The sequence below is a fragment of the Dromiciops gliroides genome, chromosome 1 (genome assembly GCF_019393635.1).
Source record: "Dromiciops gliroides isolate mDroGli1 chromosome 1, mDroGli1.pri, whole genome shotgun sequence".
Classification (NCBI taxonomy): Eukaryota; Metazoa; Chordata; class Mammalia; order Microbiotheria; family Microbiotheriidae; genus Dromiciops; species Dromiciops gliroides.
Window position 1 is genome coordinate 219,459,887 of NC_057861.1, and position 25,421 is coordinate 219,485,307.

At 38.9% G+C, this 25,421-nt stretch overlaps 1 pseudogene; it reads left to right on the forward strand.

Annotated features, from left to right (window-relative positions):
• The window catches only part of LOC122747457, a 42,281-nt pseudogene that overhangs the window by 5,842 nt on the left and 11,018 nt on the right, over positions 1 to 25,421 (forward strand).

The following is a 25,421-nucleotide window of genomic DNA, read 5'->3' on the forward strand; positions in this document are numbered from 1 at the left end:
ATAGATCACGTGCCAGCAGCCAAAACAAAACCCAAATATTTCACCTGAGGTAGGCACCATTGTACCTTTGACTTAGAGACCTTGTGGCCTCTTTTGTGCAGCTCTAGTAACAAGGGGAGGCTGTCTTCCTGGCAAATTTCAGCATTAGGTGAAGCCAGGAGCAAGTCATCTACATATTGAACTAGGGTGGAACCTTTAAAGGTAATGGAAGCTATATCCTGTTGCAAAATTTTAGAGAATAATGTGGGACTGTCAACAAACCCCTGTGGGAGTCTAGTTCAGGTCCAGGTCCACTGTATATTCTTCCAGGTAAAGGAAAACAAGTATTGGTAATCTTGATGTACTGGTATTGAAAAGAAAGCAGAGGGGGCGGCTAGGTGGCGCAGTGGATAAAGCACCGGCCCTGGATTCAGGAGTACCTGAGTTCAAATCCGGCCTCAGACACTTAATACTTACTAGCTGTGTGACCCTGGGCAAGTCACTTAACCCCCATTGCCCTGCCAAAAAAAAGAAAAGAAAAGAAAAGAAAAGAAAGCAGAACAAAGATCTACCACTGTGAATGAAGCATGTTGCCTCACATGGGATTGCAGAAATGATAGTAGCAGGGTTGGGCACTATTGGATTTCTAGGTATAACATAAGAGTTCATTGCTCACAGATCTTGTACAAAACGATAAACAGGTTTGCCATCAGGCCCAGGCTTGGGCTTCTTAACTGGCAAAATGGGAGTATTACACAGGGAATGATGGCATGAGACAATGATACCTTGGTTTGTCAAAGCCTCAATTATAGGTGTATTTCCCTCAGTGGCTTCCTTAGATAAGGGATATTGTGGAATGGATGGTGGTTGGCCGCTTTGGGTCTTAATGGTAACAGGCACAGTATATTTAAGGAGACCTACATCAGAAGAGGAAGAAGCCCACAGGGACTCAGGAGTACCAAAAGGGATCTCAAGTGTATCCCCCACTGTTTCCTGAGTGCCTGATATCAAAATTGGTAGCAAGTGGACAGTGTCCTCTGGCAATTCCAGGGAGATGCCACCATCTGGAGAACAAGATATGGTTGCTCTAAGTTTACAAAGGAGGTCACAACCTAATAGATTTGCAGGAGAGTCGGGCATAAGTAGAAATGAATGTTCTACTGTTAATGGGCCCATAGATACCATGCAAGAGGTTAATTTTGAAACTGTTAGAGTTTTCCCTGAGACCCCAACTACATTTAGAGATCCAATAGATGTACATTCAGGGTCAGGTTTGCTCAATAGGACTGATCTTATCTAATAAACAATCATAGTAAGTGTCCTCAACCTTAAGGGTTACATGGGGTTCATTATTTTGGGAAGGTGAATGGACTGTCACAAGAGGGCTAAAGATCTTGGGGTCTGGAAAGGTAAAGTCTTCAGATTCCACAGTCCTTTCCCCTCCCCTACACCATCAGTCCTCTGTTTCTCTCTGAAAGGATCTATAAGTGTTTGGGTTCTGCCCCTCTGTACTTCTCTGAGAGAATCTATAACTGTTTTGATTCTGCCCTTCTCCACCTCTCTGAAAGGGTCTATAACTGTTTTGATTGTGCCCCCTGAAGGGGTTTCTAAATTCACCAGTCATCATCTGTCTAAGTTCCTTTCGACTAATTCTACAGTACCACATTATGTGTCCATGTCTATTGCAGTAATAGCAAAATCTAGGGTGTTGATAGCAATTCAAGGGTTGATAGTGACTTTACCTGCCTGACCTCACTGCCTTGTGGTTTCCTGTAATGGAGCTAAAATGCTCTGCCTGTTCCTTTCTTCCCTCTCATTTCCTTCATAAATATATGTTTCTATTTCTTTAATTCTTTCAGTACTCAGGGCATTCCAACCTGGACACTGCTGTTCAAAATATTTCTGTATTTCTGGCAATGATTGATGCACAAAATGATTACAGATAAAATGAGCATCTCTAGAATCTAATGGGTCCAATCTAGTATACTGTTTGGCACTCTTACACTCTCTATCATAGAATCTATTAGGTCTTTCATTAGTTTCCTGAACTATATCTATAAATTTTTGCCAGTTATCAGTCTTGCTAGCACAGGATTCCATTGCCTTCAGCAATGTTTCCTTTGCTTCCTGCAACTCATCAAAATGCTCAGGGATATTGTGGTCCTAGTTAGGGTATTCTAAATGCCATTGAATAGTAACTTTTCCTGATGTTTCTAAGGAGGTCACTGCAGATAATATATCAGCTCTTTCCCCTGGGGATAATATCATTTCCATGAGATCAGTAACATCACCCCAAGTGGGCTGATATCCTCTGAAAGTTGCTCTAAACTGGATGATAACTGTTTTGGGATCCTCATCAAAGTTAGGAATATTTTGTTTCCATGAACTCAAATCTTTGGGCCCAAAAGGTATATATTGTCTGAGCTTTACTACAGTACCCTTTTGGTCATTGGTGAAGATCTCTTGAAGGGGAAGAATTTGGGGCTTTTCTGTCACCTCATCCTAGGAAATTTCATGGGGTATGCTATTTCTAATCCTCTCCTTGACATTCAAAACTTTCCTTACCACAAAACAAAATAAAAATAAAAATGGGAATAGAATATTCAAATTCAAACAGACCAAGTTTAAACATGATCTTAATCTCAGCTTGTTTGATTAACCAGACTAAAGTACTTAGGAGGTTGAAGAGATCCATTTGAATACTTAAAGGCACAGGAATATGGAAATAGGAGAAAATTTCTTATCCAACATGAAGATCAGAAGATTGAAGGTTTGGCTCCTGGCTGGCTTGCCAAAATGGGAAGATGATACTGCTAATTCATAAGAACTTTCTCACTGATAGGGCAGCTGAATGGAGTATATTTAGACAGAGGGAACAGGTGTGAGTTGAGTATGAAGGGATGATATATTTAAAGTATTTATTATTATTATTATTATTATTATGTGGGATGATCAGGGTTGGGTGGCTTGCCCAGGGTTGCTCAGCTAGTGAGTGTTGGGTGTCTGAGGCCAGATTTGGGCTTGGGTCCTCCTAGATCCAAGGCGGGTGTTTTGTCCACTGTACCACCTAACTGCCCTGTGATGACATCTTTTTTAAAAAATTAAATTAAGGGGTGAGAGGAATGCACTGGGAGAAAGGGAAAGGGAGAGGTGGAATGAGGTAAAGTATGTCACATAAAAGAAGCAAAAAAGCTTATGGAGTGGAGGGGAAGATGGGAGAGGTGTGGGTGAGTAAGTGAGCCTTAATTTCATCAGAATTGGCTCAAAGAGGGAATATCATACACACTCAATTTGGTATAGTAGTATATCTCGTCCTGTGGGAAAGTGGGAGGAGAAGGGGATAATAGGGGATGGGTAAAGAAAGGGAGGGAAGATTGGGGGAGGGGGCAGTCATAAGCAAAACACTTTTGAGGAGGGATAGGGTGAAAGAAGATGGAAAATAGAGTAAATATAAAGGGGAGGGAATAGGATGGAGGGAAATACAGTTAGCAATAGGAACTGTGAAAAAAATTTGAAGCAGAGATTAGGATGGAAAACTATTGTGCTGTAAGAAATGAAGAGCAAGATACTATCAGAAGGACTTATGAGAAATGCAATCCATCTCCAGAGAAAGAACTGATGGTATCTGAACACAGATTGAAGTATGATTTTTTTGTTAGTTCCTATTTCTAAAGTTTTTTTGTCTGTTATGTTTTGCATGACTGCACATGTGTAACTTGCATTGAATTTCTTGAGTTCTTAAGGGGAGTGGGGAGGGAGGGAGGAAGAGACTTTGGAACACAAAGTTTTAAAAAAAATCAATGTGAAAATTTGTTTTTACATTCGACTTGAGGAAAATTCTAAACAAATAAATGAGAAAAAAGAAAAAAGATATAATTGGGAAATATTTAACAAAAATAAATAAAAATGCAATAAAGCACTGTGCCTTGTTTATTGATTAAGAGTATCTCATTTGATCCCCCAGAATCCTTATGAAGTAGATACAACTGTCATTATTCTTATTTTATAAAGAATGTAGGATTCAGAGAATTTAAGTGATTAACCCATTTTTACACAGTCAGTATATATTTGATACATGATTTGAACTCAGGCCTTCCCGGATACAAGTGTAGAACTCTCTATATTAGTGATACCAAGCTAGCTGGCAACATAAATGTAGCAACTTTTCATTCATTCTAAGTCTCTATCAAGATTCCATTTTGTTAATTCATTCTCATTCATTTTTCTGAGTGCAACAGGTCTTTGGCCTCAACCACATAGGACAGTGACTGGGGGGATAAAACTCATGAACCAAGTAAATCTCCCAAGCTCCTGACCTTGAATGAGAACTGGCTTATGGTGGAAAGAGAATACTAGGAAAGGAATTGTGAGCAAGAGTGGTTGCTAGGATGAGTAATAGGTGTTACTAGAAAGATCAGGTCATCCTGGGCAGGATGATAATATGAGGCAAGGGATGATGGAAATGTTCTGGCTGTGAACTATAGGCTGGACTTAATCTGATTGATGACTAGGATAATCTAGAAGGAAGATAATAGAATACTCTCTCCTTCCTTTTCTTTTTCTTCAGAGAAAAGCCAAATATCTGCACGTGCTGTTTATTCTCTTTCTTTCCCTACTCTTATTTTGACCTTGCTAGGTTGTTTAAGGTGTATATGGGAAATATTAGAATTGGTGGTATTGGTGAGAACTTTGTTCATTTACCAATTGCTTACTTTCTGTATTTTCATGAACACTGCAATAAAGGTTGTTTGCCGCTAAAAAAATCACAATATTTGAACTATTAATTAATGTGCAGATGGTGATAAATGGAAGAAGAAATATTTCCCCTTTTAGAGATGAAAGTAAGACTGTATTGGAGCTAGAGCCACAAAGGCAAAGAACAGGAACCACTGCTATTTTTTATAAACCTTGCAAAAATACCAAAGACAAATGTAAAAAACAAACAAAAAAACAAACCAAAAGCCAAAAAAACCCACACACTGTTACTTCAGTCTGAGAAGCTTGAAGCATCCAGTTTTCCCACCTGCATTTAAAAAGCATAACCTCTAGAGGGGAAGAGGAAGAGTTAGGAATCAATATAAGGAATAATCTTATACTTGGAGAACTACTACAGATGCATGGTTACCATAGTGATGCTACCATATCAACCTAGCAACTTCCAAGGTATTAACCAGCTCTTACGCTCCCCCTTGTGGTTAGTTTCTTACCTGATTCTACCTAGTGTTTACTGTGCTCTCTTCTGGTTCTGGTTCTGGTTCTGTTCTTTTTGTTTGTTTTTGTTTTGCTTTGCTTTGTATTATTTCATAAAAGTCTTTCCAGATTTCTTTTTATAACCCAAACCTATATGTTTCTCTCTTGTCCATTTAAATTATTGTAATTTTCCCTCAGATCTGGGAGATCTTGGTGATGATTTAAGGAGAGCAAATGGTGATATGGATACTGAGCATCACCCTTTTCCCTCTCTTATTGGGGGTCCAGTGTCTGATTTTTTATATTTTTTCGCTGCCAAAGAGGAGAGCACATGCTCACTCTGAGTCAAGCCAATTGGGAGGACAAAGACATGCTGAAACCAATATATGGAAATGCAGGACTGGATGCTTTTCTCTTTCCTCCCCTTAGCCTTGAGTTTCAGATCTTTTCCATCACTATAAGGGCAGTGACCAATTGTTGATGTGGCACTGAGGGGAGCAGAGAGAGAAATTGTTAGGTTTTGCTGTTTTGATGGGATGAAGATGTCATGATGGTAGTGGCAACCCTGAGAATTGATGGGATAGCTGGATTAAATCAGGAGTCAGAGCAGTCAATGGGGCCTTAGCCAAGTCTGGATCAAGTTGGAGGATCAGAGCAATTTCCAAAAACCTCAGGAGCTGATGACAGGGATCATACATTGTTCTGACTCCCCTGCATTCACCCATTTCATTGTCAGGCCCTAGATTTCTTCCACTTCCATTTCTTTTTCTAAGACCCATGTGTCAGGGAGGTTATTTTAGGAAATGGTATTGTGGAGGGCATAAGACCTTGGTCAGACATGCAAGAAAACAAGGTCATCCACTGCATCCAGAGCCATCACCAGTCTCTTGACTTTTGTTCTGCCACTAGACTCCTTTGACTCTGGAAGAGAGAGGCTGAAAACTTTGTGCAACTCTGCCTCACAAATCCAATTCATGCTCAACTGATAAAATCTTGTCCCAGTTTTTATTTTCAGTTAAGTTTATCAAAGAATAATGCTTTTTTTTTTTTTTTTAGGCAATGGGGGTTAAGTGACTTGCCCACGGTCACACAGCTAGTAAGTGTCAAGTGTCTGAGGCCGGATTTGAACTCAGGTACTCCTGAATCCAGGGCTGGTGCTTTAACCACTGCGCCATCTAGCTGCCCCAAAGAATAATGCTTTTTATAAACATTTGAATGGATATTTAGTGTATCCTATTCCATTGATTTATTTCTCTATATTTCCCCCTAGAACCAAATGGTTCTTTGGGGAGGGGGGGCGGGGCAATGAGGGTTAAGTGACTTGCCCAGGGTCACACAGCTAGTAAGTGTCAAGTGTCTGAGGTTGGATTTGAACTCAGGCATTCCTGAATCCAGGGCCTTGGCTTTATCTACTGTGCCACCCCCGAAGAACCAAATAGTTCTGCTGAAAACTACTGTTCAAGTTCCAATAGGAGCAAAAGGATAAAGGACAAGGTATAGGTAGCATAGCTAGGAAGACCAAGATCACCTTTTTGATCTTTTCCCTTCAGTGTGTCCCTTGATATTATTACCTATTTATCTTTTTAACTATAAATTTGATTATTATTTTGTCTGATTTAAAAGAAAAAACACCTTTCAATATTTTGGTTGGCATTACATTAAATATATATTTTGAGAGGCAGTGTTGTCATTCATTTGTTAATCTACTCTAAATATTGTATGTCCCTCCAATTACCTCAGCCTCCCTTTATTTTAGTCATTATAACTTCAGAATTGTCCTTATGTTGGTCCTATATGTTCCTAAGTAACTAAATTCCCAAATATTTGACATTCTCTGTTATGATAAGTGAGATTTCTTTTTCATGGTATTTTCTTGAAACATTGCTGGTAAGTAAGAATGCAAATTATTCTTCTTGATTAATCTTATATCCTTTTTGCTGAACTTTTACTATCTTCATTATTTGTTTTTTGTTGTTAAGATGGTTGGATTTTCTGGGTGTACTATCATGTAATTTGAAAATGATGATAATCCCCAAATGTTTTCAGGCCAAAATTTATTTTCAACACAAATGTAAGGCTTTGTCTTAGTTAACAAACATTTAATAACAATCTATCATTGCCAGGCACTGAGTTAAGAAGTAGGGATACAAATACAGGCAAAATACCCCTATTACATTTATTTCTATTAGATTTCTTTGTATTAGATTTGGCCTAACGACCTAGATTGTAAATATCTTTTTTAAATCTTGCTTCTGATATCAGTTACTAGCCATTCCCATCATTTCATGTGCAAAACTAAAAAATGAGATCATATATCTTGCAAAGTACAGAAAGGGTATATATTTCTATGTACATAAAAATTTTTCATGCTATGTTAACTTGGGGCAGTTAGGTGGCACGGTGGATAAAGCACTGGCCCTAGATTCAGGAGGATCTGAGTTCAAATCCAGCCTCAGACACTTGACACTTACTAGCTGTGTGACCCTGGGCAAGTCACTTAACTCTCATTGCCCTAAAAAAAAAAAAAGACTTCTCCATACTATATTTACTTGATGCGATCAGTACAATGTTGCCTAGAAATAAGAAGATCTAGAAGACCTCTCCTCCTACAGGGAATCCATCTTTATCTAGTCCAGGCTATATCATTAGTTGGAGAAAGCATGTGTACTTTCTGTATAGTCGTAGGGTGATTTGGTTGGATAGGTAGGGTGGAATTGGATAATGGAGAATTCTGAAAGGCAAACTGAAGAATTTAGAGTTTTTTCTTTGGCAACAGAGAGCCATTGGAAATTCTTCAGCAGAAAAGTAACACAAAGAAATCGATCTTTCATTTTTTTAAAGCAGATGATATTTCATTTTTTTCCAGTTACATGTAAAGACAATTTTCAACATTAATTTTTTATAAGATTTTGAGTTCCAATTTTTTTCTCCCTTTCTTCCCTTCACCCCTTCCCAAGATGGCAAGCAATCTGATATAGGTTATACATGTGCAATCATGTAAAACATAAGGAAATTAATCCTTTAGGAATATCAGTTGGTAGCAATGTTTAGGACAGATTGAAATAAGAAGTAACCAGAGGCAAGCAAATTACCTCCTCCCCTGGTATTCTTTAAAGTGATGTCAAAATAGAGAATAACAATGCTTCATATCAAGCACAAAATGTTCATGGAGCTAGGTTGCATCCAAAACTAAGACCTTCGTACTTGGAGGAAAAAAAGAACAGGAGTATAAAAGTAGACTTTACCTTATTTGCACATGTTCCTATTTTGCCAAGCCTTCATTGTACATACATAAATTTTCACCTATCTTTCCATTACAAATTTTTTTTGGTTTAATGGGTAGGGAGTGTATCTCCCTAATAGTTCTGTTACAGCATAGACCTTGCTCAAATGTCATGTCGTAATGGGACTGTCTGACCTGAAAAAAAGAAAATTGAGTTTTAAGTTAATAACATATTCACTGTCCCTAGGGTCTGGTTTTTTTAGGTCACGTGATTCACGCTAATATAGTCAAGGGAGCTAGAGACAATTTCCTGCAAGTCACCTTTAAGAAAGCTTTTGTTCCAAATTACAGTAGAGGCTTAATAAGGCTTTGAATGTCCAAGTGATAACTATAGTCAGATGGTTATAAAATCAACACTTTTAATTGAGCAGAAAGCCTTCCTTCAAGTTTTCCCAAAGATATTATATTTTTCTTCTATCTATTCAATCCTGAATAACGAATAATTTTTCAGTTCCTGGTTTTCCTCCTTTGTCGTGGTCCCAAGGAGGAAAGAATAGGTGCATTGACTTATAAAGAAAAACGATACTGGAAATTTTCTGTCTTTAGAAGCTGTTATGGTTTTAATTTTAAAACCTCATATTCCCTAGAAGGCAGCTAAATGACACAGTGAAAAGATTGGTATGCCTGGAGTCAGGAAACATTGAGTTCAAATCAGGTCTCAGGTACTTATTAGCTGGTGACCTTGGGCAAATCCCTCTGTTTGCCTTAGTTTCTTCAACTGTAAAATGGGGATAATAACGGCTACAGAGGGAGGCCTTGGACTTACCTCATAGAGTTGTTGCATGGCTCAAATGAGACAGTATTTGTCAAAAGTGCTTAGCACAGTACCTAGTACATATTAGGCACTTAATAAATATTTGTTCCCTTCCTTTATGCTTTTTGTTGGGGGGAGAGGGGGCGGTGCAATGAGGGTTAAGTAACTTGCTCAGGGTCACACAGCTAGTAAGTGTCAAGAGCCTGAGGTCGGATTTGAACTCAGGAACTCCTGAATTCAGGGCTGGTACTTTATCCACTTTGTCACCTAGTGGCCCCTTCCTTTATACTTCAGGCAAATCTTTCTTACTACAAATATTTGCTAGTTACAGGAGACTTTTTACGGCTAAGCAAGGTCTAGAGATTTCTTAGGGAATGTCTTCAAATAAGAACTTTCTTTTGGGGAGGGGTTTCAAACAATAACTATAGCAAATGCTAACCCCTCTAAAACCCTGTACTTTCTAATTATCTCTAGCCTGGAGGTTAGGGGGTGGGGGATGGGGATGGATCCATTTCAGAGTGGGTCATTGCCAGTCTGGGCCTAAGGAGGTTGACCTAGGCAATTCTGGCCAGCAGGTGGCATTGGAGGGCTGTTAACAGCTAACACATGGAAAGGCCTTTGGATTGCATTGGAAATGGGTTTTCATAGGTGGAACAGGCAGAGAAAAGTTTGTAAAAGCCAGGGCTGAGGCAAACAGGTGGGATTGAAGGAAATAGATTAAAGAGAAGAAGGTTCTTATGATTTGGATCTAGAAGAAATCTTCAGAGATCACTCAATCTACAACCCCCTCCTTTTACAAAAGAGGAAATGGCTAAACACATTGTGAAATATTGAATATTATAGCACCATGAATGAATGGATGGATGAAAGAAGCATTTGGTAAGTACTTACTACATATAAAACACTGTACTAAAGACTATAGAGATACAGACAGAAAAGTAGTATGTGAAAAAAGTGTTTTCAATCACTACTGATTAGAGAAATGCAAATTAAAACTATTCTGAGGTACTACCTCACACCTATTCAGTTAGCTAAAATGACAAAAAAGGAAAATGATAAATGTTGGAGGAGATGTGGGAAAATTGGAACACATACACTGTTGGTGGAATTATGAACTTATCCAACCATTCTGGAGAACAATTTGGAACCATGCCCAAAAGTCTATAAAACTGTGCATACCCTTTGTCCCAGAAATACCACTACTAGGCCTATATCCCCATGTGAGGAAAGGACCCACATGTACAAAAATAATTATAGCAGTTCTTTTTGTGATGGCAAAGAATTGGAAATTGAGGGAATGTCCATCAATTGGGGAATGGCTAAACAAGTTGTGGTATGTGAATGTAATGGAATACTATTATGCTGTAAGAAATAATGAGCAGGAAGATTTCAGAAAAACCTGGAAAGACTTACTTGAACTGATGCTGAATGAAATGAACAGAACCAAGAGAACATTATACACAGTAACAACAACATTGTGTGATGATCATCTGTGATAGACTTAACTCTTCTCAGCAATACAATGATCCAAGACAATGCCAAAAGACTCATGATGGAAAATGCTCTCCACATCCAGGCTGTGGAGTCTGAATGCAGATTGAAGTATACTATTTTTACTTTTGTTGTTGCTTTTGTTGTTATTATTGTTTCTTCTTTCTTGTGTGTTTTTTCCTTTTGTTCTGAGTCTTCTCTTACAACATGACTAATGTAGAAATATATTTAATATGATTGTAATGTATAACCTACATCAGATTGCTTGCTGGCTTTGGGAGGGGGGAGGGAAGGGAGAGTGGGAGAAAAAAATTGGAACTCAAAATCTTGCAAAGATGAATGTTGAAAACTATCTTTACATGTAATTGGAAAAATAAATAAAGGTCTGGTAATGTGAAAAAAGTAATATGGTCCCAACTCTCAAGGAGCTCACATTCTAATTGAAGAGACTGAATATATGGAAGGTTTCTGTTGGAAAGTCCAGTGGAGAGGTCTTTTGGTCCTTGGGGTGTAGCAGCAAAGGAGATGGTAATGCCTCTGTTTTATTGTCATTTTCACTGAAAAAATCCTATCAGTTTATGCTCTTGATTCTTCCCAGCCACCAGAGGAGTAGGAAGAGCTATCTGCTTGGGGTGACCCTGGGTTAGGGACCCCTAAGGCTGCATAAATCCTGGCCCAGCAGCCATTGTGACCTCTCTCAACCCTGCAGTGTCAGATATGTATTTGGGCTACAAAAGGAAAGGACAGGAGCCAAAGGAGAAATGGGACAGGGGGTCAGCTTATTTGTGTGGCCACACTGGGCCTAAAAGGGGACTGAACACAACTAGGGACAGACCTGTTCTCTTAGAGGCTGTATTGAGCAGGGACAAATGCTCCTGAACTGTAAATTAAAGCTCTCTTTATCAAGTGTATCAAAGAGTATTCTCTGTGACTCACTATGCCAGAACATATGCCAACATGTCCCCACAGTACCTTGGAAGCCTACTTTCTCCTATACTATTTTGGTCTCTGGGCAGAGTGGGCTCAAAACAGTTCAGTTTCTACATCACATTGGTCCCACTAAATGTGGCATCTGTGCCAGATGGGTCCAGAAGGTCATTCCCAAAAGTCATCCTTGGAGCATTGAGGCTAAATTGGCTGCAAAACCCAGACAGGGAGATTCTGGGATGCTGCTCTTCTTTCATCTGAAATGGCAAAGAACAAACAAAAAACATGGCCATGGACAATTACAGAGTTTTTTGTGTATGTGGAAGATGGATTGGAGGAGAGACACTTGAGGCAGGAGGATCAGTAATCAGTCAGTAAACATTTATTAAGTGCCTACAATGTGCCAGGCACTGGGCTAAGCATTGAAGATACAAAGAAAAGCAAAGCACTGTCCCTGCTCTCAATGGGGAAGACAACATACAAACAATTCTGTACAAACAAGTTATATACAAGTTAAATTGGAGATAATCAACAGAGAGAAGACACTAGAATTAAGAGGAATTGCAAAGGCTTACTGTAAAAGGTGAGATTTTAGCTGAGACTTGAAAGAAGCTAGAGAATGTGGGAGGTAAAGATGAGAAGGGAGCACATTCCCAACATGGAGGACAGCCAGTGAAAATGCCAGGAATCAGGAAATGTAGTTTCTTGTAAAAGGAACAGCAAGGAGGCCAGTGTCACTAAATCAAAGTGTACATGGAAGGATATAATGTATAAGAAGACTGGAAAAGTATGGGGAGAGGCAGATTATGAAAACTTTGAATGCCAAACAGAAGATTTTATATTTAATTCCAGAGGTAATAGGGAGCTATAGCAATTTACTGCATAGTGGAGTGACATAGTCAACCTGCACTTTGGTATTGCCTTGTTTTTACCTCTATGTAAACATGTTTGAATTCTAAACTCTGAATAGGGGAAGATGATATTGATTTGTAAATTCCCTGTCACTTCCCTAAGATTTTTGTGTATAGCACCTGGGGCATCCTCCCTCTCAGAGAGGGATCCTCAGAAAAGCTTATGTTTGATATTCTGAGAGTTCACATCCAGCAAAAAAGCATAGTTCAGAAACCTCCATCAATGTGTTTCCTTTTACTAATCTGGAAGACATAATTCAAGTCAAAAGCATTTAATGAGATTGCATAGTTTAAAAAAAGGCAATAGAACAATCTGTCCCATAAACCTGAGGTATAGTCTACCACAAATATATATACAATCAGTGAAAAGAATGAATATGTCTAGGAAATGCATGTGGAGAGGAATGCAAATAAGTAACATGTGTAGCCAGAGTACATGTTGGGAGGGATAATTGAAGCCTTTGACACTGCAGGACTAAGTAACCAAATGAGTCTATGACCCCACTCTCTTAGGACTCTCTTCTGTTATACAATTCTGGAACGCTTAAGGTTTAAATTGCATCCCATTCTAGAACTGATTGCTGAAATTCCCTAGCAAACTTGCTGATGTGGCATGGTTAAAATACTACCTTCTTAATTCCGAGTAGACCTTCCTGGTTAATTTTTAGAGCTCCCCGCTTTCTGCTACTGGTCCTTGTTTCCTGACCGTGTTGCCCTTCTGGCGATGTGACAAATGCCAGAGCCGGTCTTTTGTCTGAAATCCTTATGAAGACCTGGGCTCTAAGGGTCTATGTGCCTTCAGTCAGAGGATAACCTACTACTTGTCCAAGTCACCACCTAGTATGTTGTGCTATAAGATGGTTGGGGCAAGGAAGGACACATATCTCTATCCCTGACCACATTTCTTCATACACTCCTATGCTGCACTTGGCTGTGATTATCAGTAAACCATTCTAACCTGTCATAGTGTCTAAGCATGACATTCACCCAAATTCTTCCCTAAATTTTCATGGCAAGGGCCCTTGATGTCTTCTAGTGATGTCATGGTTCTGTTCTCACTATACCAGCTTCTCCAACATCTTGCATTCTGGGTCACCTGATCTCTGCTGGGTGGTGCTCTCACTAGTCTCATGGTCACTGCTAGTCTTTGCTCTGAAGACATGTGTTTGTGGGGCTTTTTGCTGCTTCTAGTTTCTGTCTTTACCTGGAGTCTTTTGCTGATCTGCTTCTTCTTCCCCATAAGAGAAGTATACTCTACCATCTCTCTTTTAGCTCAGAGTCCAAAGGTTTAAGCTTCAGCTCTTTTTGTGAAAGGGTCAGGTCTTTCATAACCCTGTATCAGACAAGGAACAAAAGTCCTTAACCACTTTCACTTCATTAAAGGAAGAATATGTCCATTCCCAAAGTTTTAGCTATGTGACTTTTATCCCTAGGGGTCAAGTTATTTTGGAACATGGAACATGGAACCAGCTACGTAGAGACAAGAGACACCTAATTTATCTTTGTACTCTCCATGTCTAAAGTTGATTGGCAGTCCATTTTCCCAGGCAACCAAATTATTTATGATTAGTATAACTAGATAGGGTCAAGCATGAGGGGAAGGAGGTGGGTGGCTTGTCCAATGGGCCCAGTACCTTAGAGTATAGAGAATGCTACTAATGTGATTGATTCCCCTGATTGAATAGGTTGGGACACCTGCTTCCAGGAGTCTTTATTAAATGTAATGGATGTACCTGGGAGAGACTTTGTGCAGAGAGAGCATGTGCAGATATTCTGTAACTGGTTCCAGTCTGCCAAGCGTGTGTTGGAGAGGAGTCTTTTAATCAGCTGTGGATACAGATCTAGAACTAAAGACATTCAAAATGCCTCTGTCAGTCTCAGCCTCATATCTGCTTGGCTCTTCAGCTGAATTCTTCCTGCTGGGAAATATGTTGTAGGAAACAATGCTATAAAATGAGTTGTGTGCATACAGTTCTTTGACCACCTTGGCATTTTTTCTTTTGCTTTTGGCAGAAGAGATTAAATTGGACGCTATATCCTCAGGAGTTTCAAAAGGTCAGGAGAGAATGCTGTCTAGTGATCCAGGAGTTAAATCTATGCCAGATTTTGCTGCCAGCCCAGCATCAATGCCTGGACTAGTGAGCTTCAGGAGACAGTCCAGCTGGAGCCATCTGACAGTGAGGCCACATTTGGACAAGCAATTGGGGAGATCACTGCTATATAGATACTGATTGAAGTTTGAGCCTATTCTCCTAGAGGCCAAGGTAGCACAAGAGAAAGTGTACTCTTGAAGGTACCAAAGACTAATGATTATACTTTTGTTCTTGCTATGTTTTTAATATAAATATCCTTTCTCAAAAGCTTATTGGTTTAACTGGTTAAAAGAAACTGGTGTGCTAATCACTGGTGGCTAACAGCGGAGGGAACACAACTCAAGCTGACAGTTTTAGGGACAGTTTTAATTCCTATTTAACCTCAATGTGAATTTTGCTTACTTTCATACCATTTCTCAGACATACACACAAAAAAATCTTTATAAGAGCTATAGGGGATTAGGCTCAAAGGGGTTTTCTCAATCACTCAAGTTCCTCTGGTCTCCTATTAAAATGAAAGTGAGGGGACATCTGGGTGGCACAATGGTGGCACATGGGCCCTGGAGTCAGGAGAACTTGTGTTCAAATCTGGCCTTGGACACTTGTGTGACCCTGGGCAAGTCACTTAACTCCAATTGCCCCTCAAAAAAAAAGTGAGTGGGGTAGGAAAAAAGTACATGGAAAAAAAAGTGAGTGGGGTAGGAAGCAATGTTGAAGCATTGTCTTCCATCTCAGTTCTCTGTCCAGGCAAACTTCCAGAACAAATCATTAAAGAGAATCTACAAAGGAAGTGGTGAGTACCAGACAAAACAGGGTGTTGTGTCATCAAGGACAGGCCATGCTAAACTAACCTTTTTTCCTTTTTTGAAAGGGTGACTAAACTAAAATATCAGAGAAATGCTATAGATATAGCCTACTTAGGTTTAGAAAAACATTTGATAAAGTATATCATAATAGTCTTGCACAGAAGATGAAAAGATATGAATTAGATAATACAATTAGACAGATATGTAACTGGTTGAATGGCCAGATTCAAAGAATAGACTTAACGGCTCACATCAGTTTGGCAGGAAATCCCCAGGGGAGTGTACCAGGATATTGTGTTTAGTGTTATGCTATTTAACACTTTTTATAAGTCTATTGAAGAAAAACATTGACAGCATGTTCATCAATTTGCAGATAAATATAAAGCTGAGAGGGTTACTAACTCACTTGACAGAGTGAGAATACAAAGAATACAAAAAGATCTTAACAGCCTAGAGCCTTAGGATGAATATAAGATCAAATTCAATATACAAAATGCAAAATATTAGTCCAAAAATCACCTTTACAATTACAAGATGGGATACTTACTGATTTTTCTGGAAAAAGAACTGGGGTGGGGGTGGGAGCAGATTAATGGACTGTAACTCTGAATGCAATGTTGGGCTGCAATTTCCAGGAATAAATAGGTGATGTTCCTTGCATATTCTCCCCAAGTCAGATGACATGTGGAGCATTATGTTCAGTACTGGATTCCACAGTTTAAGGAAGTGATCACTAAGATGGAGGGTGTCCAAAGGATGAACCAGATGGTGAACTGCCTTGAGTTCATGCCAAATAAGGATACATTGAAGAAGATAGAGAAGAGAAGATTCAGTAGGGAAGGGATATAATAGCTTTCCTCAAGTATTTGAAGGGCTGTCACATGGAAAAGAGATTAGACTTGGTCTCTTTGGTCCTAAAGGGTAAAACTTAGAGCAATAAAGTTACAAAAGGATGAATTTGGGTTAATGTCAATAAAATCTTTATAACAGAAATGTTTAAAAGTGACATGGGTTGACTTTTGGGAACTGTTGGTTTCCCTCTTATCAGAGGTCTTTAAGCAGAAGCTAGATAGTCACCAGTTAGATATATTATAGTTCTTAGGAGTCTTTTTGGGGTTTGAATTGGACTAGATGGCGCCTGAGGTTTCTTCCAGTAGTGAAATTCTGTGAAATTTCTACCTTTATTATGTTTTTGTGGCTGACTTGTCTCCCTGGCTTTGAGGTGTCCTATGCATGTAAAACCTAAATCTTTCCAGACAGATGATGCCCTAGTTTCAGATCTGGTCTATGTCTGTTTTGTGCTACATTTGGTTCTCTTAGTGTTACATGGAAAAGTGTTTCAGGACAGAATTATGTTAATCTGTTGAACTGTCAGATTTTGCACATTGCTGTTAGAATGAGTGGGTAGAAAGTATGTTTATGTGAGCTTCTTGTTTTATAGTTTCTAATGTGGATGGAGGAGTCCCAATTTCCTTCCTTTCAAACCACCTACGTCACTAGCTGCTGATTCAGTTCCCTGGGGTTGGTTTGAATCAGGATACTCCTAAGTACAGTAAGTATAGTCCTGGGCCACAAGAGAATAATTTGCCAGACAATTATTAAGCGTTTTCCGAAAGTGATGTTGCTTTGCAAAATGTGTTTTAAAATAAATTGAATGTGCACTTCCATTTAAGCATGGAGAGAAGTATATCATTTGGTTTCACTTAACAATGATTTAGATGGTGGTAAGAAGAGCAAATAAATTCCAATTAGATTATTGATTTCCACTATAATAAATGAGAACTACAAAGAGGATAAATGAGATATTTTTTTCCCATCACAATGACTGAATTTTAATTCTTAGAAAGTTATATAGAAAAATGGTATCTTTTTAAACAAGCTGATGCAATGACTACAATGATAGGGACATTGTTGTTTTAGAGTATTTGTAATGTACAGAGGTCTTCATGACATAATTATGATATGGTCATTTTTCTAAGGGACAATGACAAATTAATGGATTTCTTTAGCATTGTTCATATTCCTTCCAGTTCAGTCACTGTACTGTGGTCTGATGGATGTTTTCCAGGCAACTTATAGAATTTGCTAAGAATAACTCAAGATTCATTGAGCAATCTATAGTAACAATGAGGTTCAGTTAGAAAAGAAATCCAGTCCACACACATTCCATTCAATTTATCAACAGCCTGAGAGCATTCTTCAGACTTGAATAGTTTTCATGTGGGTATACTATGGGATTTCATGCAGGGAAAAATCTGATTCTAGTCAGGAAGGAGCAAAATTTATACTCCAAATAACATTCAAGTCCATTTCAGCAAATTCACTTCCTACTGTACTAAATGAGTGTTGACCAGAATTATTATTTCATCCATGTTAAGGGGAAAGAGGAGGAGTTTCAAGAGGTAGAGATAACTCCTAGATTCAATATTCCCACATTTGGACATGCTAAAGACAATTATCATTAAGGTTTTTCACAATTTACCACACCCAGGTTCGTGGTAAGGAAGGATTTATGAACCAGGCTAAAAGGTATCTTGGCAAACACAAAAGTATATGTTAAAATCACAATAAAGTAAGGAAACTCAGGGCAAGCCACCCTCTTTTCCCCTAAATTATCAATCACTTGTCATTCCTTTCCAGGCTTCACTCCAAACTTCTACCATGTCCCACCTCTTCATTCTAAAACTCACTCCAACCTTGGAATTCACACAGTGGAAAGACCCTCCTAAAGAGGCCTCTCCCTCTGATTGGATGGCTCCTCCCAGACTATCCATTTAAGGAGAACACTCAGGCCAGCTATGCCTCATTCTTCTTTGGGTTGCACTCTACCATGAACCCTTTGTTTACTTCCCCATTCTTCAAATAAAAGGACAAAGAGAAATTCACTACAGAGTAGGTGGAATTCAGGTGAGGATATTTATCCTCAAATGAAGAAGACCCTCATGTAGGCTTGTGTCTAGAGCCAAGAAGGATATACAGATACTACAAATCTGGATTGATCCTTATGGCCATCACCTCCCATAGATTTGCCATTTCTATGCTGATGATTCTCAAATCTATCTTTTCTGCCACATCTCTTTGTTGAATGTCAATCTTGCATCTCCACCTGCCTTTCAGACATCTCAAACTGGATACACAGTAGATATCTTAAACTCAATATGTCCAAAATAGAATTCATCATCTTTCCCTCTAAATCCTATGTCTCTTCCCTCTCCACAACTTTCCCTATTACTGTAGAGAACAACACCATCCTCCCAGTCCTTCAGGCTTGCAACCTAGGTGTCAACCTGGATTCCTCACTACCTCTCACCCTCTGTACCCAAGCATTTGCCAAGATCTGTAGATTTCATCCTTGCAATCTCTCTAATATGCCCCCTTCTTCTTCTTTTTTAAAATATTATAAAAGTATTTTATTATTTTCTAGTTATATGTGGAGATGTTTAACATTTGTTTTCCTAAGATTTCTAGTTTCAAATTTTTCTTCCTCCTTCCTCTCCCTCCCCCCTCCCCAAGACAGCAAGTAATCTGATATAGGTTTTATATATGTATATGTACAATCACACTGTGGTGAGTAAAACTATATGTGGTCACCTTATTTCTGTCCCAAGTTTGGGGAAAATTAGCTGGGGTTCTGCATATAGTTGTTACTTATAAATTAGAAGCTTTAGCACCAGTTTTAGGGCATCAACCATTTATTAAAGTATATTAAATATTAGTAAAGAGAGTGCACACATCTCTGAAAGAAAAGGCCTACTTAGCCTAGAGGAGAGAATAGAGCTCAGCCTGGCCTTCTTCTTCCTCCAAGATCTCTGCCTCCAAGAGCACCTCTGAGAGAATTTACTGGAGAGCAACTGAGTGTGGAAGCTTTTTCTGGGTCTGGAGGAGAGGCAGTCCTTACACACTGCTTTAAGCTCATTGGCTAGCATCACCCAAATCCATTGGTTCACTGGACTCGAGGGTGGTCCTGTGTTGAGGTCAGAGTTCACACCTTTTGAGAACACACCTTCTTGAGGGCCAGGCAGGTGTGGTTTTAATTGAATTAACTGTAAGTGAGTTAATCAGGAAATCAATCAATCCAATCAATCTTAATCCAGTCAATCCCTTCCAGGGGGCCTTTGGGAGTTCCCAAAACCCTATTATTTCCTCACAACACTAAACATATTTCTGCATTGGTCATACTGTGAAAGAAGAATCAAAGCAAAAGGGAAAAATCTCAAAAAAGAAAAACAAAAAAAATAGAAATAGTATGGTTCAATCTGCATCTAGATTCCACAATTCTTTTTTTTTGGAATTGGAGAGCATTTTCCATCATGAGTCCTTTGGAACAATCTTGGACCATTGTATTGCTGAGAAGAGTCAAGTCTATCATGGTTGATCAACACACAATGTTGTTGACACTGTGTACAATCTTCTCCTGGTTCTGCTCATCTCACTCAGCATCAGTTCATGTAAGTCCTTCCAGGTTTCTCTGAAATCTGCCTGTTCATCATTTCTTACAACACAATAGTATTCCATTGCAATATGCCCCCTTCTATCTCTGACACTGTTACCACTCTGGTACAGGCTCCCATCACCTTATACTTTGATTACTGCAATAGTCTGCTGATGGGTCTATCTGCCTCAAGTCTTTTCACATTCTAATCCATCCTCCTTTTAGCCGTTAAAATGACTTTCCTAAAGCATAAGTCTGATCAGGTCATATGCACCTCCAAAATAAACTCCAGTGGCTTCCTATGACCTTCAGGAGTAAATACAAAATACTCTGGCATTAAAAGTCCTTCAAAGGGGCAGCTAGGTGGCACAGTGGATAGAGCACCGGCCCTGGAGTCAGGAGTACCTGAGTTCAAATCCGGCCTCAGACACTTAATACTTACTAGCTGTGTGACCCTGGGCAAGTCACTTAACCCCAATTGCCTCACTAAAAAAATAAATAAATAAATAAAGTCCTTCAAAACCTAGCCCTCAGCACCGGCCCTGGAGTCAGGAGTACCTGAGTTCAAATCCGGCGTCAGACATTTAACACTTACTAGCTGTGTGACCCTGGGCAAGTCACTTAACCCCAATTGCCTCACTAAAAAAAAAAACAAAAAAAAAAAACCAAAAACCTAGCCCTCTCCTACCTTTCCAGTCTTTTTACATCTTACTCCTCAATACATGCTCTTGGATCCAGTGACACTGGCCTCCTGGCTATTCCATGAACAAGATGCTCCATTTCTCTTTTCTGAGCATTCTGAGTGTCCTTGATATCTGGGACACTCTCCCCTCCTCTGTTCCACCTACTGACCTCCTTGGCTTCCATTAAGTTCCAGCTAAAATTTTACCTTATTATAGGAAATCTTCCCCAGCCCCTTTTAATTCCAGTGGCTTCCATCTGTTAATTATTTTCTATTTTTCCTGTATATAGCTTGTTTTTATATATTTGTTTGGACATTGCATTCTCCATTACATTATAAACTCCTTAAGGGAAGGGATTGTCTTTTGCCTCTTTTTGTATCCCTATCACTTAGTACAGTGCCTGGTACATAATAGGTTTTTTTGTTTGGTTGGTTTTTGTTTTTGTTTTGTTTTTCATAATAGGTTTTTAATACATCTTGATTGATTGATTTTGTACCCAGAAAATCCCAGGGTGCATCAGAGTATTGATGAAAACTTATTTTATACAGTGCTTTAAGATTTTTATAGTACTTTCTTCACAAATAGTCTGTGTGGTAGGTATTTCACTTTTGAATGGGTCTAATTATTATGAAGTTATTCTTAACATCAATGCTACATCTGCTTCCCTTTAAATTCTGTCATTGCTGCTAGTTCTGCCTTCTGGGGCCAAGCAGAATAAAACTAATTTTCCATGTGAAAATCCTTCAAATATTTGAATACAACTATTATGTACCTCCAAGGTCTTCTCCACTTGAGGCTAAGTATCCTCCATTTCTTTAACAATTCCAGACATCTCCAACATCAATGGCTCCACTTGGATCATCATCTCCACTCCCTCTCCAGTAGAAAATTATACAGCTTTGGCCTTATTGTAATTGGTCTCAGGCCTCCATAGCACTTCTCTAGTCATTCTACCATGGTTGTCTGCCCCTACCCCTTTTATGAGTTGTCCTTCCCCATTAGAAAATAATCTTCTTGAAAGCAGGGACTATATAACATTTTAAAATTTGTATTCTCAGCCCTTAGCACAGTACCCTGCACATAGTAAGCATTTAATAAATGATTTATCTATCTACCTATCCATCAATTATCTATCTATCTTCATATAATATGATTTCAAGGCCTTTCATCATCCTGGTTGCCTTTCCAACTTATTAATGTCTTTCCTAAAATGTGGTGACCAAACTTGAACATAATTCTCCAGTTCTAGTTTGAGCAGAGAGGATTATAGTAAAATTGTCACTAACTAAATCTTGAAGTTGATTTATCTTTTAGCATGGCCTAATATCACACTGGCTCTTTTGGCTATCATATTAAACTGTTGACTTATCAAGCTTTCAGTGATAACTAAAAGACCCAGATATTTTCCCTGTGAACCACTGTTAAGGCACATCTCCCACATCTTTTACTTTAGAAGTTAACTTCTCTAACCCTAGTGTAAGATTGTACAATTATCCCTATTGTATTTCTTCCCATGATTTTTGGCTAAATGTCCTCAGCTGTCAAGATCTGATTGCATCCTGACTCTACCATTCAGGGTGTCCCAGCCTGAAAATTTGACAAGTATGCCATATAGGTCTTTATTTTAAGTCACTGATGAAAATATCAAACAGCTGAAAGCCAAGAACAGGTTGCGGGGACACTTTACTAGAGACCAAAGTTGAAACAAGCATGAGAACATTTAGGACTCTTCCTCAGTCCTGAAATGCACTCTCATTCCTTCTAGGAAGTCTCCTTCTTCCCTATTCTCAACTCCAAAGACTAGCTACTGAATATCCTGCTATAACCCTACCATAGCTTATAACATACATAATCACCTACCCACTAAGACAACTTATCCTCAGATATGCTGCCCAGCCTTCTGACCTGCCATCCTGTGGTTGAAATGCTTGAGATTAATGGAAGAGCTGGGATAGGGATCTGCAGAGAAGATTGCTACTAATACTATATCCTACCCTCTTTAGTAAACTCACACATACACACACACACACACACACACACACACACACATGCATATATTCATTTCCCCTGGTGCTGGAATTCCTAGTTATGGTTCTTGTTGCTGGGTTCTGAACTTATTAGAAGAGCAAAACTACCAGAACTACTCCCTTCTAAATGGCTTGTTTAAATTTTTTTAAAGGACCCCAAAATGAAAAAAAGAATATTTTAAATAAAAATAAGATACATATTAAGGATGTGTTATATAAATTATTGGGGGACTAGGTTGGGTTTTCTAAAATATTACTAAATTATATATTAATGGCTATTGCACCAGTTTTGGCAATTAGCATTTATTATTAATTAATATCACATATCATTGAAGAATTGACTGTGTCTCCCTAACTTCCTGACTAGTCACAGGCTTACAGGTCTAAACAATAACATACCCAGCATATTGAGCCAAGAGGAGAGGGCTCATGAAGAGTAAAAGAGAGTACAGGGAAAAAGAGCCAAGCGAGCAAACCCTGGTGTGCCCAGGGATTTTATTCTCTTTTTGGTCACCATACATTGATCTAAGTTAATTGTTTAGCATCATTCAGCTCCTTTCATTGACATGACTAGGGAGGTGATCTAGAGATCAAATTCCAACCACCTAGGTGTGCTTCTTCCCCTAGCTAATCAGAAGGATCAATCTGCATTCCTTTTGTTAAGATGAAGGCTCATCCCAGGCTGGTTTCTGGTGAGAGGGAGAGAGCAGCTAAAATTAATGTCTGGGTTTCTCCCAGAAATCCATTATTAAGAATTATTTTCTTAATTCCAAGGAAAATGGAAGAACTCATTGAAGAAAACTAATAAGAAATATCAACATAAGCACTAGAAATAAAACTGGAATTTTCTCAGGACACACAAAAATGAATATGAATACACTGAAGGAATTGAAGGAAGAAATGTAATCACAAATATACATATATATACATATGTATGAGTATATGTACGTGTGTATCACTACATGAGTTAAGAAGTGTGACAAAAATCTCAGGATAAGATGATGATGAAATTCAACATCTTAGAAACATCTATAGAAAATATATACAAATGGTTGTTGCAACAATGAAAAATTATTTCCCTGGAAGACACAATGACAAAAAGAAACAAGAAAAGATTTTCAAAAACATCAAATGAGCCCCAAAAACTTTCACAAGAGAAAAAAAGGAAACTATTAATCAAACAATCAACAAGCATTAATTAAGCATCCTATAAACCTGACACTATTCTAGGTGCTGGAAATACAAGGACAAAAATTAAACAGTTTCTGTTGTAAATGAATTTATCAGGGAAACAACATCTACATGTGTAAATATATTAAAAATGTATATACAAAATATATATGAAGAATGTATATAAGGCAGACTAAATGTAAATCTGGCTACACCTGATCCCAAAAAAGAAGCTGCACCAGTGCTCTAAGTTTGAATAAATCCATTTCTCTTAACTTATCCCTCTTCTCTTTCCTTCATCCGGAACTCAATGACAACTTATCATTTTTTACTTTCCAGTTAAATCCCTTTTCTTGACCCATTGCCCATTGTTATAGTTTGTCTTGCATAGTATAAGTCCCTTCCTTAATCTATCCTGCTTCTCATTCCCAATTCACCTTTCTCCCCTTCCTATTTTTTCCCTTTTAAGTGAAATACATTTCTCTACCCACCTCTGTGTGTGTATGTGTGTATGTTTTCCCCTACTTTTACTAGTTAAATTGAAAGTGAGGTTCAAATGATATCTGTTCCCCCACCAATTCCATCCTCTTTGTTTGCATATTCTTCTACTTGCATATCTAAATTATGTGAAATAACTTCCCTTACTTTTCCTCCCACCCCATTAATTCCATTTTTTCCTCTATCTCTCTAAATCTTCCTTCTATCTCTCCTACTTTCTTTTCAAAGTCCCTTTTGAGCACTTCCATGACCTGAGACCAATTCATATTTTTCTTGGAAGCTTTGAATGTTGGAACTTTGACCCTGTTATTATCTTCTTCTTCTGAGGGTGTATTGTGGTCTACCTTTCCCCCAAAGAAGTTTTTGATGGTCTGCTGCTTTCTCTGCTTACTCATCTTGGCCGGCTATTTCTTGGCTTTTAACTCCTTCTTAAAATGTAGTGCTGCTTCCAGGACATACTGTTTGAGCTACAGCATGGCCCAGGGGGTGATTGGACTTCTTCTCAGCCTGCCTGGCCTGTGTGTAACCACGGGTGCTTTCTCTTTGACCCAGAAACAGAAGTCTGATTGAACTCTGATTCTCTATGGTCAGAAGCTTGGCATGCCTGAGCCCCTCCCCCACTGGGCCACCACCACTTGATTCAGCCCATTGGTTCAAAACTAGGGCCCTTCACCCCAACTCCGGTAGAGACTGCCTCCACTTCACCCCATCCTACCGTCAAACCCCCTCACTAGTCCGAGATCAGAGCCTCAGAAGCTGCTGGCGCTGAAGACTCTGACGGATGCTGTAAGCACTGTTCTGTTCTTGGCTGGGTTCAGACCGCATGCTGAGCTGTTCAGCCTAGTCAGTAGGTGATTGCAATTGCCCTCTTTTGCTGAAAAATAGTCTCACTCTGTTCTAATATGCATTAGGCTGCTGTTGTTTTGTTTTGTTTTGTTTTGACTTCATTATTTGGGAGTGAGTGGATGGGTTTATCTGGAGCTTGTGGGAGTCACAGCCTCTCCTCCTCACCCCATTAATTCTATGAGAAAATAATGGGATTTGGCAGACGCCCAGGGGCCCCACCTGAAGATTAATTTGGAACTGATTGAATTGGGTGAGACTGACAGAGACTGACTGAGAACCTACTTAAGGTTGATTAAATCAAGACCAGCCCTAGCCAGCCCTGAGTGGGGTG